The sequence below is a fragment of the Plecotus auritus genome (genome assembly GCF_963455305.1).
Source record: "Plecotus auritus genome assembly, chromosome: 5".
NCBI classification, from domain to species: Eukaryota; Metazoa; Chordata; class Mammalia; order Chiroptera; family Vespertilionidae; genus Plecotus; species Plecotus auritus.
The window spans coordinates 160,690,670-160,712,581 of NC_137776.1; the positions used below are offsets into that span (position 1 = coordinate 160,690,670).

At 38.4% G+C, this 21,912-nt stretch overlaps 1 pseudogene across 1 annotated transcript; it reads right to left on the reverse strand.

Annotated features, from left to right (window-relative positions):
• Window positions 1-1,977: 1,977 nt before the first annotated feature.
• Window positions 1,978-21,110, reverse strand: LOC308248352 (serine/threonine-protein phosphatase with EF-hands 1-like; annotated as a pseudogene). The gene is made up of 4 exons: window positions 20,999-21,110; window positions 20,693-20,812; window positions 3,503-4,039; window positions 1,978-2,761 (listed from the first exon to the last, which is right to left on the reverse strand). The product of its transcript is annotated as a serine/threonine-protein phosphatase with EF-hands 1-like (transcript).
• Between the last annotated feature and the right edge of the window lie 802 nt (window positions 21,111-21,912).

The window sequence follows — 21,912 nt, forward strand, 5'->3', positions numbered from 1 at the left end:
TGAGTCAGACAGATTTATAGTTTGTCCTGGATCTGCCTCTCACAAGTCCTCTGTCTTCGGTAATTTGGTTTACTACTCAAGCCTAGGTTTCTTTATCTGTAAAATGGCAGTACAAGACCAACCCATGGGAATGTTGTACGTATTAAATTAGAAAGCACCTAGTAAGTGATTAATGATAGCTGTCCATGTTTCGTCTTTTGGTGCTTTCCATCTCCCAAGGGGTTGCTGGAGATCTGCTCCTTTCTCTGCAGGCCAGCAGGGGCCAGTAGAGACCATAAAGGATATGACCAAATCAGGGCTATATACTTATACACTACCAGCTGATGTCCACCTCACAGTCTAGGAATCTTTGAATCAGATCCTTGGTGCTCTCTAACTCTGGATCTAATAAGAAAAAAAACAAACCCTGATATTTTTACACAGTAACAAATACAAATACAAAACCACCACAATAGTAATCTCTAGTGTTTGCATAAGACTGAGATTAGATGGTTTTATATTATATACGAAGGCAATCAGTTGCCTCATGTTAATGGTTTCATTAACCTCATGAGGATGTTAACAGAAGGAAACAGAAGGAAAATACTTCAAACTCCTCCATTAGACCCAGTTAGCAGAGCGCTGCAGTACAAAGTAGGTCCAAGCCATGCCTGTCTGTGCTCACGGTTGCAGCTGCTGTGTTCCCCATTAGATTGTCACTTGCCAGAGTCATTAAAGCAACCTCATTTGTGTTATGGAGACATCATTCCCAAAATAGCCTGCTTTCAAGAAATGAATATTGGTAAGTGATAATGATGACAAACACAAGATAAAGTAAATGCAGACTGGATCAAACATAGATAGATGGAGTGCAGATGGTATATGTTTAGTTGCTTTGAAATATTATCTTACATATTTCTTTCTTCATTTTTTACAACATCTCTATGAGATCCGCATTATTTTTATTTTTTCTTTTGGTTTTTCTGGCTTGCTCTCACTTGCTCTCATGTGCCCCTGCAAAGTCCTCTGTGTTTCTCTGGTAGTTCTCAAAGGTGGCAGTGGTGTGGGAGCTCACATGTATTATGAACAAATAAACTGATTTCCACGTGGCATGTGCAGCTTAATTCCCCTCCTGGTCTCATGTCCTCACAGGCAGGGATCGGTTACTCCCAGTGGCCATGGTTCCCTGTGCTCTGTAATGTAGCTGTTGCTTTTTCCTGGCTATTCCTATAGGTCAGTGGTTGGCAAACTCATTAGTCAACAGAACGGCAAACCGCGGCTTGCAAGCCACATGTGGCTCGCGAGCCGCAGTTTGCCGACCACTGCTATAGGTGCTTTCCAATTCTAGAGGTGCCACACTTGTGGTGCTTTATGTCCAAGTGTGTGTATGTGTGTGAAGGTTGTGTCTTTCCTTTTTAAAAAAATCACATTCTAATAGGTAATCTCAACACAGTACCAAGGGGCCCCTGGATTCTTTATGAAAAGAGACATGTTTTGGGTACCCCCTGCTGATTCTCATCCTTCTAGATTGAGTTTAGATATCCTATTCTCCAGCCCTTTGATTCCAAAGCACCCTGCTTATTGCCAAAGTGTAGTGAGTACTCCTTATTCATCTTTGTATCCCTAGCACTAGGACAGTGCCTGGCCCATAGTGGGTGCTAAATCCATGTTCATGACGTGAACCTAATCTCTTTGTTTTTTTTTTAGATTGTTCCTGGTCCTGTCCCCTCCACCCCTTTAACTTGCTCTAATCATCTCTGTCTGGTGCCTGCCTTCTTAGGTATATCACCTTGAATGCCTCTTTTTACCTAGGTCTCTGGTTTACTGTTTTGGTTTTGAATGGAGCACCATTTTTTTTTTTTTTTTTTTTTTTTTTTTTACATTCACCCTTTGATAAAGAGATCTTAAGCACATTGCCTTACTTACATAGTATTGGAAAAATCGAAGGGTCAGACCAAAACCCAGCCTTATGTAAGCTCCTTGATCGCTGCTGCCTTCTTAATAATTATAAGCAGAAAATACACCAATAATGTTCCCATTATGGCAAATTTCATACCCTTCAGACTTATGTTCATGAAACCTAATGAGCATCTTCAACTGGTATTTATTACGAACTATAATAAATATTTGGGGGTAATATCTGGTCCAATATGTAGCCCCCTTCTCAATATGTGTTTGGATACAGCCTCTTTTGCCTCTGGGATCACTCCACACAATATTGAAAACCTGTTCCCACCACTCATGCTTTGTTAACTGTTCAGAAAGGGATCCATTTGTTCTGACTCCCTGAGGTATATCTACTTTATTTCTCTTCAGGTCAGTATCCTGGTCTCCATCTATTGAAATTAGTGGCATCAGCACATATTTCATTTTGTTTCTTTCTATACGGTGAAGTAAATTCAAATCTTTGGACTCTGATACCCAATCATGTGTGACCAAGACTTCATTGTCAGTGATTGTATGAATTGGGAGCCAGGCATAGACTTCTTCCAAGATTTATAACACCCCCAGCCCCCATGTAGCTTATATTTATGTAAGACTTCTTTTGTGAAGCCATACCTCATATTTATTAAAAAGTCTTAATGGTTCCCTCTGATCAAGTTCAGGTCACCAGGATAGACAAGAAAACTCACAAACAGGATCATTAGGATTTCTACGAAGTCTTTTCCTCGATCTAAAAAATCACCTTTACAAACATATGGGTTCTTCCCTGAAGGGAGACTATTCTTGCAGAAGATCAAACAAAGATCATCTAGTTTCCCATGTAGATCACCACAGATTGCTCACTGTTTGGAGGGGCAAGTTTTTATTTTTTAATTAAAATTTTTTCAATTATAGTTTATATTCAATGTTATTCTCTTTTAGTTTCAGATGTATAGCAAAGAGGTTAGAAAATAATATGCTTGACAGAGAGGTCCCCCCTACTGCTTCAGGTACCCACCAGGCCCCATTCATATTTATCACAATCTTATTGACTATAATCCCTATGCTGTAATCTCCATCTCTGTGGCTATTCTGCAACTACCAATTTTTACTGCTTAATTCCTTCACCTTTTTCACCCAGCCCCCTAACCCACCTCCCTTCTGACAGTCTGTTCTCTGTATCTAGGAGTCTATTTCTAGTTTGTTTTTTATTTTGTTCATTAGATTCCACATGTAAGTGAAATCACATGGTATTTGTCTTTCTCTGTCTTATTCCACTTAGTATAATACCCTCTCGGTTCATCTATGCTGTCCCAAAATGTAAGATTTCATTCCTTTTTACAGCTGAGTAGTAGTCCATTGTGTATACGTACCACCACTATTTTTACCTACTCATTTATTGATGGGCACTTGGGTTGCTTCCATATCTTTGCTATTGTAAATAATACTGTAATGAACACAGGGGTGAAAATATTCTTTTGAATTAGTGTTTCAGGTTTCTTTGCTTTTATTTTTCAGAAGTGGGATTGCTGGGTCATAAAGCAATTCCATTTTTTTATTTTTTGAGGAACCACCACACTGTTTTTCATAGTGGTTGTACCAATCTGCATTCTGGAGGGATATGTTTTATGTGAGTAAAATTCAGCATTTGTTTCAGGACTTTCTTGGTTTCCAATAGCATTTATAAGACATAATAAGCATGAATATCTTTGTTCCTTGAAGGACTCAATAAGTAAATCAATATCAATAGATGTGAGTAGAAATTACAGCCAAGGGCCACTATATGAGTCTGGGACATCTATCAGCCCCACGTAGTACTGTATATCCTTGTTTTCCTGGATGGTGTAACCAAACAGTAGATTTACTAATTCTGAATCTTTCTCACTTACATTGTGTAGTTTTCCAACGTGAAGGAAAAGAAGTTGGAGAGCTGCAATTGGCCTTGTTCACTGGCATATTTGATGGACTGGAAGATGGTGAGTGTATAGTGTTGTCTTGTCTTCATCCGAGTGCTGTAACCTCGGTGCCAGTTCTGGATGATCAATGCAGATCTTAGTGCATTCCCAGATTTCTTGCTTTTTGTTGAAGATGAAGCCCATGTCTTCTAGATTTTGTGCATTCAAAAATTCTTCAATTTCTTATTCCAAGATGGTTTAAAGAATGCCTCTCTTACACCTGGCTGGCATGGCTCAGTGGTTGAACATCAACCTACAAATCAGGAAGTCATAGTTCGATTCTGGTCAGGGCACATGCCAGGGTTGCAGGCTTGATCCCCAGTAGGGGGTGTGAAGGAGGCAGCTGATTAATGATTTTCTCTCATAATTGATGTTTCTATCTCTCCCTCTCTATTTTCCCTTGGAAAAAAAAAGAATGCCTCCCTTTATGCTGTCCCAACTTTTTGGGTGCTAAGAACATTTAACATGTTGTCTGCCCTCTTAAAATTTTTTAAAAAGTGTACTGACACTGTATTGTTAACTATAGGCACAATATTGTATAGCAGATCTCTAGAACTTATTTATCTCGCATAACTGAAACTTTATACCCATTGAATATCTCAATTTTCCCCTCCCCTCAGCCCATGGCAACCATGATTCTACTTTCTACTTCTATGAGTTTGATTATTTTAGATACCTCATATCAGGGCAGTATCTATACTAATAAAAGGGTAACATGCAAATTGGTCAGTATGCTGTCACAGTAACGACCGAACAGGCAGGCTGCGTGGGGTGACCAGGCCGGCAGGGGGGTTAGTAAGGGACGACCAAATGACTGAACAGCAGGCTGTGTGGGGTGACCAGGCCAGCAGGGGGGTTAGTGAGGGGCGACCAAATGACTGAACAGCAGGCTGCGTGGGGTGACCAGGCTGGCAGTGGGGCAGTGAGGGGCGACCAGGCTGGCAGAAGGGGGCAGTTGGGGGTGACCAGGCCAGCAGAGGGGGGCAGTTGGGGATGACCAGGCTGGCAAGGGGGTCAGTTAGGGACGATCAGGCAGGAAGGCAGGTGAGCAGTTAGGAGCCAGTGGTCCTGGATTGTTAGAGGGATCTCGGATTGGAGAGGGTGCAGGCTGGGCTGAGGGCACCCCCCCCAACCGTGCACAAATTTTGTGCACCAGGCCTCTAGTATCTTTATAAGGGCATATTTATATTTGATGAGAATCAATTTGTTGCAATTATTTGAACTTACATGACAAATTAATTTGTGTGTAACTAAAATCCAACAATTCTGAACCCATCATTGTCTATTTCCATTTTCATTATTTAAGTCCCATATGGTCAAAGTTATAGTTATTTTAACATAGTTTTGAGCAATGTTCATTAAAGAATTAATTCTTGGTTGAGTACATGTAGATTCTTTATATCAATATTCTCATGAGATAATATTGTTTATAGATAGAGAAATGAGGTTTAGAGAGATTAAATAATGTGTTGAAGGTCACATAGCTACCAAGTGTATCAGCTGGAACACATACCCAGGCTAGCTCACTCCAAACCTCTTACCACCCAAAGCTATGTTGCTGGAAGTTTGAGTTGTTGGCATAGAAGGCTATTAATTCTATGTGCAGAAAATAAATTGGCGGACATTAGGCAGGTGTGGCCATAAAAACTGCTTTGTTTTAGTGGATTTAATTGTCTCTTGCTATGGCTTATTTGGATGTGAACACACTGATAGAAAGTAATCAAAGAGCTGAATGCTTCATAGGGTCTCCACCAGGCCAACAGAGAAGTGAATGTGTCCTTTGTTTTTAATAGGCCAAATATTTCTCTCTTGTTCCCTAGGAGGCAATTGGAAGAGACATGCTGATAGCTCCCCTTGGGGCATTAACTGGAATCAAATTAGTGAAGTGAAGCTTAAGTTGGTCATTGTATTCCCAGTTCACAAAAAAACAGGAAATGAATGGTAGTGGGAACAGACATATTTTCTAATTCATCAAACATTACAAATTGTATTATTGCAATATATTTATTATAGTAATTACTTCATGGGCATAGTAATATAAAAGTATCACTTCAGATAAATTCCCATTTTTCTGCTGTGGTTCTTTTTTTTTTTTTTTTTACACTTTTTTTATTGTTTAAAGTATTACATATATTAGTACATATATCTCCTTTTCTTTTTCTCCCAGCCTCCCCTACCCCCTGTCGCATGCCCTCATCCCACCCCCCCAGTGTCTTGTGTCCATTGGTGTGCTTATATGCATGCATACAAGTTCTTTGGTTGATCTATTCCCCTCCCTTCCCCAATACTCCCCAGGCTTCCTGCTGTAATTGGACAGTCTATTCAGTGCTTTACTGCCTCTGTATCTATCTTTTTATTCATCAGGTTATAATGTTCTTTATTTTCCATAAATGAGTGAGATCATGTGGTATTTTTCTTTCATTGCCTGGCTTATTTCACTTAACATAATGCTCTGCAGGTCCATCCATGCTGCTGCAAATGGTAAGAATTCCTTCTTTTTTATAGCAGCGTAGTATTCCATTGTGTAGATGTACCATAGTTTTCTAATCCACTCATCTGCTGATGGGAACGTAGGCTGCTTCCAAATCTTAGCTATGGTGAATTGTGCTGCTATGAACATAGGGGTGCATATATCCTTTCTTATTGGTGTTTCTAGTTTCTTGGGATATATTCCTAGGAGTGGGATTACTGGGTCAAATGGGAGCTCCATTTTTAGTTTTTTGAGGAAACTCCATACTGTTCTCCACAGTGGCTGCACCAGTCTGCATTCCCACCAGCAGTGCACGAGGGTTCCTTTTTCTCCGCATCCTCGCCAGCACTTGTCGTTTGTTGATTTGTTGATGATTGCCATTCTGACAGGTGTGAGATGGTACCGCATTGTCGTTTTGATTTGCATCTCTCGGATAATTAGTGACTTTGAGCATGTTTTCATGTGTCTCTTGGCCTTCCTTCTGTCTTCTTTTGAAAAGATTCTATTTAGGTCCATTGCCCATTTTTTTTTTTTGGATCATTTACCTTCCTTTTATTAAGTTGTATAAGTTCCCTGTAGATGTTGGAGATTAAACCTTTATCAGTGATAACATTTGCAAATACGTTCTCCCATATAGTGGGCTTTCTTGTTGTTTTGTTGATGGTTTCTTTTGCTGTGCAGAAGCTTTTTATTTTGATGTAGTCCCATTTGTTTATTTTCTCATTAGCTTCCATTGACCTAGGAGCAATATCGGTGAAGAAATTGCTTCGGTATATGTCTGAGATTTTGCTGCCTGTGGATTCCTCTAGTATTTTTATGGTTTCCCGAGTTATGTTTAAGTCCTGTATCCATTGTGAGTATATTTTTGTGTATTTTTTGCATGTATCTGTCCAATTTTCCCAACACCATTTATTGAAGAGACTGTCTTGACTCCATTGTATGTTCATGCCTCCTTTGTCAAATATTAATTGCACATAGTGGTTTTGGTTGATATCTGGATTCTCTATTCTATTCCATTGATCTATATGTCTGTTCTTGTGCCAGTACCAGGCTGTTTTGAGAAAAGTGGCTTTGTAATACAGCTTGAAATCTGGTATTGAGATCCCACCTACTTTGTTCTTCTTTCTTAGGATTGCTGTGGCTATTCGGGGTCTTTTTTTTTTTATTGCAGATGAATTTTTGGAGAGTTCTTTCTAGGTCTGTGAAATATGCCATTGGTATTTTAATGGGGAGTCCATTGAATCTATAGATTGCTTTGGGTAGTATGGACATTTTAATGATGTTGATTCTACTAATCCAGTGGTTGGCAAACTCATTAGTCAACAGAGCCAAATATCAACAGTACAACAATTGAAATTTATTTTGAGAGCCACATTTTTTAAACTTAAACTTCTTCTATTGCCACTTCTTCAAAATAGACTCACCCAGGCCATGCTATTTTGTGGAAGAGCCCACACTCAAGGGGCCAAAAAGCTGCATGTGGCCCACGAGCTGCAGTTTGCCGACCATGGTACCAATCCATGAACATGGTATGTTCTTCCATCTGTTTACGTCTTCCTCTCTCTCTTTTTTCAGTGTCCTGTAGTTTTCTGCATATAGGTCTTTTACCTCCTTAGTTAAGTTTATTCCTAGGTATCTTATTTTTTTTGGTGCAATGGTAAATAGGATTGCTTTTTTAGTCTCTCTTCCTGTAAGTTCACTATTGGTGTATAGAAATGCCATAGATTTCTTGGCGTTAATTTTGTATCCTGCTACATTGCCGAATTCTTTTATTAAGTCTATTAGTTTTTTGATGGAGTCTTTTGGGTTTTTTTGTACAATATCATGTCATCTGCAAATAAGGATAGCTTTACTTCTTCTTTTCCAATTTGGATGCCTTTTATTTCTTCTTCTTGTCTAATTGCAATGGCTAATATTTCTAGTACTATGTCAAACAGGAGTGGTGAGAGTGGGCATCCCTGTCTTGTTCCTGTTCTTAGGGGAAATGGTTTTAGTATTTGCCCATTGAGTATGATGTTAGCTGTGGGTTTATCATATATGGCTTTTATTATGTTGAGGTATGATCCTTCTATTCCCTCCTCGTTGAGAGTTTTTATCAAGAAAGGGTGTTGGATTTTGTCAAATGCTTTTTCTGCATCAATTGATATGACTATGTGATTTTTATCTCTCAATTTGTTTATGTGATGTATCACGTTTATTGATTTGCGGATATTGTACCATCCTTGCATTCCTGGGATAAACCCTACTTGGTCATGTTGTATGATCTTTCTGATGTACTGCTGGATCCGAATTGCTGGAATTTTGTTGAGGATTTTGGCATCTACGTTCATGAGGGATATTGGCTGTAATTCTCTTTCATTGTGTTGTCTTTATCTGGTTTTGGTATTAGGGTGATGCTGGCTTCATGGAAGGAGCTTGGACGTGTTCCTTCCTCTTGAATTTTTTGGAATAGTCTGAGGAGGATAGGTTTTAGTTCTTCCTTGAATGTTTGGTAAAACTCTCCTGTGAAGCCATCTGGCCCTGGGCTTTTGTTTGCCGGAAGCTTTTTGATGACTGCTTCAATTTCTTCCATAGTTACTGGCATATTGAACTGTTTAGATTCTTCCTGATTGAGTTTCGGAAGGTTATATTTTTCTAGGAATATGTCCATTTCCTCCAGGTTGTCCAGTTTGTTGGAATAGAGTTGTTTGTAGTATTTTTTAACAATCCTTTGTATTTCGGCAGGATCTGTTGTTATTTCACCTCTTTCATTTCTGATTTTGTTTATTTGGGTCCTCTCTCTTTGCTTCTTGGTGAGTCTGGCTAGAGGTTCATCAATCTTGTTTATACTTTCAAAGAACCAGCTCTTGGTTTTGTTGATCTTTTGTATTGTTTCTTTGGTCTCTATGTCGTTTATCTCTGCTCTGATCTTTATTATTTCCTTCCTTCTGCTTACACTGGGATTTTCTTGTTGCTCTCTTTCTAACTCTTTGAGTGGTAGGGTTAGGTAATTTATTACCATTGTTTCTTGTTTTTTGCAGTAGGCTTGTAGAGCTATGAACTTCCCTCTCAAGACTGCTTTCGCTGTGTCCCATAGATTTTGGATTGTTGTGTTTTCATTGTCATTTGTTGCCATGATGTTTTTTATTTCTTCTTTGATCTCTCTGGTAACCCAGTCATTGTTTAATAGCATGCTGTTTAGTCTCCATGTGTTTGATGTTTTTGGATTGTTTTTATTGTAGTTGATTTCCAGTTTTATGCCACTGCGATCTGAGAAGATGCTTGATATAATTTCTATCTTCTTGAATTTGAAGAGACTTTGCCTATGACCCAACATATGGCCTATCTTTGAAAATGACCCATGTGCACTTGAGAAGAATGTATTTTCTGTGGCTTTGGGGTGAAATATTCTGAAGATCTCAATTAATTCCATCTGGTTTAGTGAGTCATTTAGGATTGATGTTTCTTTGCTGATTTTTTGTTTAGAGGATTTGTCCAATGGTGATAATGGGGTATTAAAGTCTCCTACTATGACTGTACTGCTGTCAATCTCTCCCTTGATATCCTCCAGGAGTTTTTTTTTATGTGCTTAGTTGCTCCTGTGTTGGGTGCATATATGTTTACCAGAGTTATTTCTTCTTGTTGGATTGCTCCCTTTAGTATTATGAAGTGGCCTTCCTTATCTCTTGTTATGTCCTTCACTGTGAGATCTAATTTGTCAGATATAAGTATTGCTACCCCAGCTTTTTTTTTTCATTTCCATTCGCCTGAAAAACCTTTTTCCATCCCTTCACCCTCAGTCTGTGTGCGTCTTTTTTTCTGAGGTGGGTTTCTTGTAGACAGCAGATATATGGGTTGTGTTTTCTTATCCAGTCTGTTACCCTATGTCTTTTGATTGGGGCATTTACATTTAAAGTTATTATTGATAGGTACTTATTTGTCGCCATTTTTATTCTTTACCCCTGTGTTCCTTCTTTGCTTCCTATTTCTTTTTTTTTTTTTTACAGCAGACCCTTTAGCATTTCTTGCATTGCTGGTTTGGTGGTAATAAATTCTCTTAGTCCTTTTTATGTCTGTGAAGCTCCTGATTTCACCTTCAATTTTGATTGGTAGCCTTGTTGGGTAGAGTATTCTTGGATTCAGACCCTTCCTTTGCATGACTTTGTATATTTCATTCCATTTCCTTCTGGCCTGATGAGTTTCTGTTGAGAAATCAGTCGCTAGTCTGATGGGGGTTCCTTTGTAGGTAACTTTCTGTCTCTCTCTGGCCACTTTTAAGATTCTTACGTTGTCGTTGGTGTTTGCCAGTTTAATTATAATGTGCCTTGGCGTTGGTCTTTTGGGGTTCATTTTGCTTGGGACTCTGTGAGCTTCTTGGATTTGTGTGAGTTTTTTCTTCTCTATATCAGGGAAGTTTTCTGTCATGATTTCTTCAAAGAGGTTTTCTATTCCTTGCTCAGTTTCCTCTCCTTCTGGCACCCCTATTATGTGGATGTTGTTTTGTTTCTTGTTGTCCCAAAGTTCCCTTAGGCTCTCCTCCTGCTTTTTATTTATTTTTTTCTAGAAGCTTCTCTACTTGGGTATTTTTTTCCATCTTGTCTTCTAGCTCACTGATGCATTCCTCTGCTTTTTCTAGTCTACTCTTGATGCTTTCTATTGAGTTCTTTACAGCAGCGATGTCATTATTCACTTCTTCTTGGTTCTTCTTCATTTCCTCTTGGTTCTTATTCATGTTGTTGAATTTGTCTTCCATTCTTTTCAGCCACCTTATGACCATTTCTCTGAATTCTTTCTCTGACAGGTTGCTTTCCTCCATTTCGTTTACTTCCTTTTCTGGTGATGCCTGCTTTTCTTTCATATGCGGGCTGTTTCTTTGTCTCCCCATGGTCTCTCTTCTCTGAGTGTCTGGTTATGTAGTTCTCTCTGTCCTGCGTTGATTTAAAGACACAAAATACAACACAACCAGGTAAAACGCACAAGGCACTGAACAGAAATGTATTCATGATATTAATAATCCCAAATAAAGGTGACCACCAGAGAAAGGCAACTTAGAGGATAGCAGAGAAAGAAGAAGAGACAAAAAAAAAAGAAAGAAAAAGAAAGGAGTGCAAAAATGAAATTGGGAAAAAGAAAAAAAAAGTAAGAGAGAAAAGAAAGAGAATAGAAAGAAGAGGGGAACAAGCTATATATATCGGGCAAAAACTCCAATAGAACAGCCACTAATCCCAACAAATGCCACCAACAAGTACCTGGAGATGAATACAAACTACAAATAACAACTAATATCAAGCGATGCGAGGGAACACAGAAGCAAAAAACAAACAAAAAAAGAATAAGCAAAACAATCTCACAAACAAGCATAAAAAATCGATATAATCAACAATCAAGCAAACAACAACAAAAGGACAGAGAGAAAAACATTTTTTTGGATAGTGAAGTCAGAGAAAAGAGAGGTGTTTATGGACATGGAACAGGGGATTTCAAATTAGATATATAAGTAGGGTGAAATTTTAACAGGGGGTAAAGAGAAGGAATAGGGAAAATCTAAAGCATGAAAAGGGTAAGAGAAACAGGACAACAAATGGGGAAAAGTTAGGAAGAGAGTGATGGAATAAAGGTAGAGTTGAGATAGAGTAGAATGATGCTAAATGAAAGATGAAAATAGAATGTAGAACACTAGTCCCAAAGTAAAAAAAGAGAAAATAAAATGACACTTTTTTAAAAAAAGGTAAAATAGTAGTAGTAATAATACTGATTGAAAATAAAAATATAATAATTAAAAAGGTAAAATCAAGTGAGGGAAAAAGAAAAAAAATTGGTTTCTTAAGTAAAAGATGAAAAAAATAAATAATAAATGTGCAGTAGTGAAGGTCATTCACTTCCTCTACTCTTCTGTTTGGCATGCCTTTTTCCTTGTCAGGACAGTATTGCAGTTCCCTGTGTTCCACTGCTCCTCAGTGTTGTAAGCCAGTCCTGATTTTTAAGCAGACAGTGTGTCTTAATTTCTTGTATTCCTTTATTTGTGTTTACACAAGGGTCAATTTGTGATTCAACCCCTGGGTGGCATTGTTTCTGGATTGACCTCCAGGTCTATAGGTCCTCTCTAGCCAGTGCTTAGATCCTGCTTTCCCTGTGGCACCCAATACCAGTTTGTGGGAGTGGGTTGCTCCAGAGCTGGTTCTCTGATGGTTATTCCCTGCTCTGATCCCCAGGTTCCAGAAAAACAACTTTTTCCTGCAGTCTCTTAGGGTGTCCCCAATTGGGTGATCCTATGTATTGGGCTTAGTAATCAGAAGCTAGGATTTAAAGAGGAAAAAGAAAAAAAAAAAAAAGCCAGCTTAAGTGTGTGAACTCCGGGGCTGCACGCAAGTCTGTGTAGTCTTTTTTTCCTCCTTGGGTCTAAGCAGCCGGCACACTTTTAAAATTTTTAGATTGTCCTTTGCGTCAGATCAAAATGGGTTGCTTTTTAGAGTTCCCTTCTGTTAGCAGCTCTGAGGACCCCCTTCCACATTCGGGAACCATGCCAGCCCCAACAGCCATGGATTTTTCTAGGCGCAGACTTCCCCTGGTCCTCCAGCTCCTGCAGTGTGTGCGCTTCTCTCTCCTGCCGGGACCAGAGACCTCACCTTATCCCAGGCAAGCTTCTCTTTCCTGCCGGGACCAGAGACCTCACCTTATCCCAGGAGAAATCTGACCTTTCCATCGTGGAGTGTAGAGCTCCTCTGAATCCGCGTGTTCACGCCAACTGGTGACCGGTGCTCTGGGGTTTGCAGCTGTTTGGTGGGTGCCGCAGTTGTAGGTTTTCAGGCTTCCAATAACATCCACTTTCCCCTTCAAGATGGCGCGGTCTCCACGTCTGAGCCGGTCGCTGCGGGAGGGAATGCAGCAGCAGTGGGGGCTGCCCGGTCAGGGGAGGCCCGTCCAGCAGTCCCCCACCATCTCCTGGAGTATAGCTGTCCCTCAACTCACCAAAAACACTCCCTGTGTGACCCTCAGCTGTTCTTTCTATCTGCTCTGGGACAAGGCTCAGGGCACGTCTATTCCACCGCCATTTTTTCGATCCTCTACTGTGGTTCTTTTAAGGCAAGTCTTTTCTACTATAATGAATATATTAATAACCAACATGGACCTCTCCCCTTGCCTAGATTACTGATTCCTCAGTGACAGAGTCCCATGATCTACATTTAGTTTGTGCCTTATAGGTGATAAGCGCAGCTTCCCTGTTGGTGGGACATGGATAACCTCTATGAAAGTGAAGTGTGCATACCCTCGTGAACTCTGGCCCATATGTTTTGAGTGTCTTATAATCATGAAATAATTTTCAAGACATCATTTGAGGAGTCAAAGAAAGAAATAATAACTATCCCATATGCTCTTTTAACATTTTTTTTCCTGAGATAAAGTAAGAGAAGTTGAAAATCTTAAATCAGAAAAGAAATTTATGGGCAGTAGGAATCCTGGGTTTGGGGATACTTCCATTCTGAGGGTTTAGAGTTGTTTCATGGAGGATCAAGTTGCAACTCTAAGTAAACTTCTAAGGTTCCATGTAAACAGAGGCCTGACAAGAGAAACAAGACAGGGTTTTAGTGTCTCAGTGCACTGTGTTTTTTCTCATCATCCACTAAATTATGAATTAATGAAGTTTCTCAGATACCTAGGAAATCAAATGAGAGTTGTGTATTTTCAATTGAATTATGCAGCTTGACTATTGACATGTACAATACTTAATTTATTGCTGCTTACACAGTTATGGACACTCAGTGTAAATGAGCAATGAATTTGGCTGCATTTTCAAAGCAATAGCCTCACCTGGGAATATGAACAATAAATGGATGTGGCAGCTCTCCAAAGGAAAGAAACTTTTTTCATGGATATCCCATTTGATATCATAACTATATATAACTATTCAGTTGAACAACAATGTTTTTATCTTCTGAGCTGTCATTATCTTCCTGGCCTTGTGCTAGAGTCTGTGGTTTCTGAAATAAATAAAATAGTCCTTTGATTTCATAAAAGCCCATAGTCCATTATTGTGTGTACCCTGAGAAAGAAGATACCTACCATGAAGTGCTTCTGGTGGCTAATTGGGTTCAAATTTATAAAGCAGAACTCAGCAGTCATTTCTATACAGGGGCATCTCACGTAAACTTTACGGCACGGAAAAATCTGTACTGAACTTCCTGCCTCTGTACTGAATTGCCTGCCTATATTGTATTCCTGCCTTCTGAGCCAGCCCTTATAAAGGAGTTCCTGGAATCCTATTTTAACCAATTGAACTGAGGCTTTCCCCATCTAATTGGAACTGTACAACTTCAACCAATCAGAGTAATTCCATTCTGACCAATCAGGACAGTGCCTTTTTAAGCAATCAAACTGTGTATTTGGAGTCCTCATTTGCATGAGGACAGACCAATCAGGGGTCAGGGGTAGGGACTTTTTTTATATCAACCAGCTCCCCTCTGGCTTGGGGAGCACTCTTTCCCTTTCTACTGAAGATTTAAGACTATGTTTTCCTGACTGAGCTGAAACACCAAAGATGACTTGCTAGTGAACAATGGAACAGACCAGCACAGTGCAAAGCAGACCAGCATGGAGCAGAGCAGAGTTGTGTAGCTGGAGCAGGGCCTGGCCTCAAGGCCACCTGGCCCCAGGGCCACCACCATAGCTATGCTGTTTTCACAGTCTTTGCACTGAATAAAGTTGCCTTCTTCACTACACCCTAGGTTGGGGATTCCTGTTGGTGCTGAATTGGTGCCAACAACCATTGGTTGATGATTGGAAGGTTGAACTATTTATCTTTAGTAAGTTGAAATGTGTCTTATACCTATTATATTATCCAATGAATTAAGGTTCTGTGTGATAAATTATTTTATAAAGAAAAGATTATTTTTGTAAAAATAAGTTACTACAAATTGATCTTTTAATATTCTTTTTCTTAATGTGGGGACCTATCTCAACATATCTGCCTCTTAAAACAGGTGTTTCAGATAATAAGATGGGGGGACTTCATGCTTTGTGAGCCTTCTGTCTTCTGTCTACTTATTCCCCACTTCTCCCCTTCTCAATCCTCCACTTTAGGGGATGCTTCCCTTCTTGGTTCTAACACAGCTTGTTCTCACCTCCCTTAATAATTTGATCAGTATGTCTCTTTCACCCAGAATTTATTTACTCTGATAATACAACCTTTCATTGATTTTTAGGGTTTAGTCCAACTTCTTCCTTCTTAAAGCTTTCCCTCCCCTTATCCAGAACTTCCTTTTATTCATTGAATTCTGGGAATAATGCCAGACCAATTAGCACTTTGTTAGTTTCTAGTGTTATAATATTAATGATAACAAAAAACAAGAACAACTTCGATTAAGTGCTTAGTGGGTTTCAATGTTACAACCACCTAACACACAGTCACTAGTATTATCTTCATTTTATAGATGAGAACATTAAAGCCCAGAGGACTTTAGTAACTGAATCATGGCCGCAGAGCTGGATAGTGGTGGGACTAGGACAGTGGTTGGCAAACTGTGGCTCGTGAGCCACATGGGGCTCTTTGGCCCCTTGAGTGTGGCTCTTCCACAAAATATCACGGCCTGGGCGAGTCTATTTTGAAGAAGTGGCGTTAGAAGAAGTTTAAGTTTAAAAAATTTGGCTCTCAAAAGAAATTTCAATCGTTGTACTGTTGATATTTGGCTCTGTTGACTAATGAGTTTGCCGACCACTGCTCTAGGTTCTGACTGACACAGCATCTTAATTTCCTGCTTCAGTTTGCCTGCCTTTAAAATTGAGGAGATTTTAATAATAAAGGAATAGAGATATTGGTCAGAGTTAATTATAATTAGAATATAGAATTTTAAAAGTGATAAGACTAACATACCACTTAGAAATTTAAGATAAATGGAATTAGCTCATTAGTGGAGTGAGATCATACAGGGTCCAGAAAAGCACTCTTACAATCCATTGTGACAAAACTTCCATATTAATTCAATTTGATAGATATGAAGGGACCACACCGAGCTGTCCTATACACTCTGATGGTCTTGGCAATTGTTGGGCAAGCCACTAGAAGACTTTCATTGTTGTGCAGTGACAAGGTCTTCTCCTTGCCCACACCATCCAATCCATTATTTAGATATCTTCCAATCCAGTCTCATAGTTTTAGAGATGAACTATGTAATCTCCAAAGGTCAAGCCAGATTTCTAATCCAGATCTTATTCCAGATTCAGTGTTCTCCCACTATAGCATACTGCTTCCTTTATAACATGTCACTGGACATATGAGCAAAAGAATAGGTAACATGCAAATAAAGCCAATAACAGAAAAGAGACTTATTTTATTCTTCATTTGTTTTTGCTAACCAATCTCTTATGTGGTATCAGCTCCCAAAGGACCATAATTATTGAATTAGTTATTTAAATTTTATCCATTTACACTCAAAATTATGAAATATGACCCTTTATTTTTAATTTGAATGCTAAATATATCACTCATAAATAAATGGCACTTGTTACCATTAAACTTGAACAATTGGCTAATTAATAATTTAAACCTTGTGAAATCCTGTGGGTTACTCTCCTACCTAAATGTGTTGCTAATTCTAATAAAAATTTCATATAAGGATTAGTATTGGAAACAACAACAAATGGAAAATGTGAACATCACCCACATACTCGGTTGAGGATGGAAAATGCCTAATATTTATTTGGAGATTCAATGGACTGAGGATAGATTGTCAACAGAGTCAGCACCTTTGTCTTTTTGGAAGTAATTTGTTAAGGTTTTGCCATGACGTATCTGTCTGTTACCTGCCTGTAAATGTTTTTAGATATTTCCATAGAGATTTATTTATTATATTTAGATATTTAGTTAGATATTCCTGACAGGCGCAGTTTAAACATTATAAAAATATGTAATTAAATAGTTTCTTAAGGATCTATGTACTCCAAAAAGCTTCTCTTCTCTTAGAGAAATCTTAGAATGAGTTAGCCAGTGTACATTCATTGCTGAAGCCCATCCAAATGGAAGATGAAGTCAGCAGCCTCATTCCTTTAATGGCCTCCTGCCTGAAATAAAAGTGGCCAGCAAACAGTACTTATCATAGTGATGTTACCATCTCATATCACAGAGTGACCACGTAGTGTCATAAACAGATTCCAAAAGTGCTGACTTTTAAAGGCAGTTGATTTTTTTTTTACTTGCTACTGTTTTATAGCTTTGCATAAAATGCTAATGCCCTGACATTTGTAGAACTATTAAATCATTTTAACGAAAGAGTAACAGTTATATAACTAATTCATTGGAGTGTATTTCCCTTGCAGAATTCTTTAGTAGTTGATTGTAATGGGAAGGAGTTTTTTTTTTTAGCTCCATAATTTTGTTCTCACATGGAACCAAATCCCATTATTTTAGTGTAGTGTGTCCCTAAGTCTAATGGAGCCAAATCTATTGACAATTTGTTGTCCCAAATCTGGGCTCACTTGCCTCATGGCCCCCACTTAATTTGATCTATAATCTAGGCAAGCCAAGCCTGCTTTTATTGAAAAATATGGCTTTCTGCTTCCCTTTTAAAGGTTTAGGGGTAAATATATAGTCGTGCATTTTCATTTACTGAAAAATGAGCTCAATTGCCATAACATCCAATCAAGGAAAATATTTGGGCTTTAACAATTATCTTGTGATCACATAAGAAGACAGCTGGGATTGATTCTTATCCTGGGACCCCATTCAGCATATGCTGTCAAACCAGGGCCTCTGTAAAAGGAAATGGCTGAAAATTCTTGGAGACATTAAGCACTGTGAACAGCAGAATCAGATCTGCGCTCCCAAATAGATCACCACTCTACAAACCTGCAGCTTTCTCCTAGAGGAGAAATGATTCTTGTCTTTCTCTATCTACGTTCTCTCTGTCTTTCCAGACAAAAGTCCCCATTTATAAATCTTGACTAGAAATTTTCTTTCAGAAAATTGCATTTCCCAATATCCTCAAATGCTTGGGAATCACTGAGAATTAGCTTCATGGTCAACATATTTTTTACCCCTCATAAACACATATATTTTCTTGTGAAATGTGGGTGCCTGAATTTACTTTGCTTATCCTGCCTATAATTTTTTTTTTTTTTACTTTTCATCATTTGATTTTCTTTTGAACCAGCTAATATCATTATTCTACTATAAGTTAAAATGTTTTCCTGCTGAAATGTTCAGTCGTTCAGTAATATCTTTTTTTTTCACCTCAGGCTTTTTTTGAGCTAGCTGTAAAATATTGCAGAGAGATGTAGAAATTAGAATGTATTTCCTCAGGATGAACTGATTCTTTATTAAACCCAATATTTGGAACAACAATGCTTTTCTGCATTTTATCTAGTTTTGATTAATCATTTTGGAACAGAATTTTCTTCTAAAATAATTTCCATACATATCACTCCTCAGATATAACAATGAAATGGATGTCCTTTTAATTCCCTGATGTTCAATAGTTTTCTATTCACACAGTGTACTGATTAGACGAAACACGTCTGTGTAGCCTAGTTTACTATATTCCATCTTTCACAATGAAAGGGCTAGAGTTTCTGTTTGTATTTGTGTATAAAATTTAATGAATATTTTTCAGATAGCTCATCAGAATGCAAATTTTATCTGTTAAAATGTCACATTTCTTGGGGTTACTGTTTTAATCATTTATTATTTTTTATAAACTAGTGAAAGTAAATTGAAAATCACTGACATTAGCTATATATTAAACTTTAGGGGTCTGATACTTCTAAGAACAACTAACAACTGTATAGTAACTGAAAGCTGATAAAACATTTTCACCAATATTTGGCCCTCACAACATCCCTGTAAGGTACATTTGTAATCCAAGTTTTACTACTGAGAATACTGAGATTTCCATTAATAAACTAGATGTTTGGTCCCCCCCCAAGCTTTATTGAGATGTAACTGACAAATAAGATTGAACATGTTTAAAGTGTATAGCGCGATGCTTTGTGAAATGATTACCACAGTCAGGTTAATTAATATGGATGTTTGCTTCTGACCAGCATACTAGATGTCATTTACTATATGTTGCTGAATAACCTGAAAAACTACATCTAAATTGTTTGTTAGCAGGAAATAAGGATGAATATAAATACTTAATTTGCATGGGATATTGTGGCCACACAGGACTGGTGTGTTTCCAGAAAGTTGTCATTCAGGTCTGCTGCATAATATTATTGCTAGGTAGACTTGGTTGTCATGAACTTAGATGTATTTTATATTTATGTATTCATGTAAATAGATTAAAATATTTTTAAATTTTTTAGTATATATTTTTTATTTATTTCAGAGAGGAAAGGAGAGAAAGAGATAGAAACATCAATGATGAGAGATAATTATTGATCGGCTGCCCCACTGTGGGGATCAAACCTGCAACCAGTGGATGTGCCCTGACCGGGATCGAACTGTGACCTCCTGGATCATAGATTGACACTTCAACCACTGAACCATGCTGGTTGGGTTAAATTGATTTTTTAATTTAAGTATAGTTGGTCTACAATCTTATATTGGTTATATTAGTTTCAGGTGTACACTATAGTGATTTGACTATTTTATACCTTACAATATGATAACCCCACTAATTAGATGCATTTTAGATGGTGCCTGTGCCATTGCCAGTTTATCATCAGCCCATGAAAAGGCCAGGATTCTGTCAATAAGGTGTAAGGTAAGCAAGTGCTTTTGATAGATTCAAAGACTAGCAAGGACCCCACAGACGATTATCATTTTCTCATTCTTTCAAGAAGCCTTAAATAGAGAGAGTAGCTGGCTGTCATTATGGGTTTATTTGAGTACAGAAAAACTTTCTTACTTTTCACTACGTCTCCCTTAAGTATGATCTACCCCTCCCTCCTTCACCTATTTCAAATATAGGGATCATTCTACATAGTAATAGCCATTTGGCTGAAATATCTTCATAATTACTTTCATAGTCATGACATATTTTTTCATGTGTAAACAAATTTAGTGTTTTCTAGGCTGTCTCTTCCGTTTTTCCTTCTAGACATTTTTCCTGGGTAATTTTGTGCATTCCCAAGTGTTCAGATATTACTAATACACTGGATTCTTGATTCTGTAGCACATCATTTGGATGTTGCAGGCTTTTTGTTTTTCAAATTTAAATCCAATTCATAATCCTGTCCCCAGAATCTTCTTTGTCTTCATTAATGGCACTCCTATCTCATCAGATGCATAAGTTAGGACCTTCAGTGTTTCTCTTCTTATATGTAAAATAGGTTATTAATGTGTTGATTCTACCCCTCAAAGACTACTGATGCTGCCTTTTTCTCTCCATCTCCATGACCACAGCCCAACTTTATCCCCTCATCATCTCTTGCAGGGATCATTGTAACTGACCTTTGATGGCTCTGGTCTCTGTGCTGTGGTTCTCTCCTTCCAGTTCATCCTCTGTGCTCTTTATCACTGATTTTACAAAGCTACGCCTCTCTGCTAGATTAACATTTCTAAATGGTTTCCCTTAAGGTCAAGTTCAGTTTCGTAAGAGTTATAGTTGAAGACCTTCACAATCTGATTATAGTTTAACAACAACAAAATATATATGTATGTACATGTATGTTTATATATGCATACATGAGTATACACACACATGTATATGTGTATATGTATATATATGCACTCTAGCTTATTTTTGCTATTTCCTACCATGCTGCCTATGTGCTAATCCCACTAGACCAGCGGTTGCCAACAGGTGGTGCGCGGACCACTGGTTGTCCGTGAGGTCCGAAAGGTTGGCGACTGCTGCTAGACAACCCATAATTCCTTAAGTGTAATGTATATTTTCAAGCCTCCTTGCTTTTCTTTCTTCCTGTATGATAATATTCAATTTATGCTCTATAATCAAGCTCAATATTATTTCCTTGTGAAACCCCTGTTGACTATTTCTTCTCAATTCCTTGTCCAACCTTGTGCTCCCAGGTGGAATTAATGACGGAGGCTCCCCTCCCTCCCAGACACACCTTGTTATAGAATGGATATGAGCATTGAATTTAGAATGGATTCAGTGGTTGCAATTCTTCCCATTCTTAAAGGAGGGAAATAATCAAGATTTACTCATGAGGCTTGGTCAATGGTTATATTAACCAGTGGTCAGCAAACTCATTAGTCAACAGAGCCAAATATCAACAGTACAATGATTGAAATTTCTTTTGAGAGCCAAATTTTTTAAACTTAAACTTCTTCTAACACCACTTCTTCAAAATAGACTCACCCAGGCCATGGTATTTTGTGGAAGAGCCACACTCAAGGGGCCAAAGAACCGCATGTGGCTCGCGAGCCGCAGTTTGCAGACCACGATATTAACCTTAGCTGAGATGGTCTGATTTCTCCTCACCTGAGCCTATCAGATCCCTTTTATTCTCAGACTTTTATGGTTAAACCTCACCTGGGCAAAACTGTTGCCAAAGCTGGGGAGGGAAATTGTTCAGTCACCCAAGCTCTTCAGATAAAATTATTCAGTTTCTATGAATTTCTTACTTCTCAGAATATTACTGATTTTTCTGATTCTGCGCCTGACCTAACTTTAGATAGCTAACCCTGTGCTGTTAGCCACCTGCCTG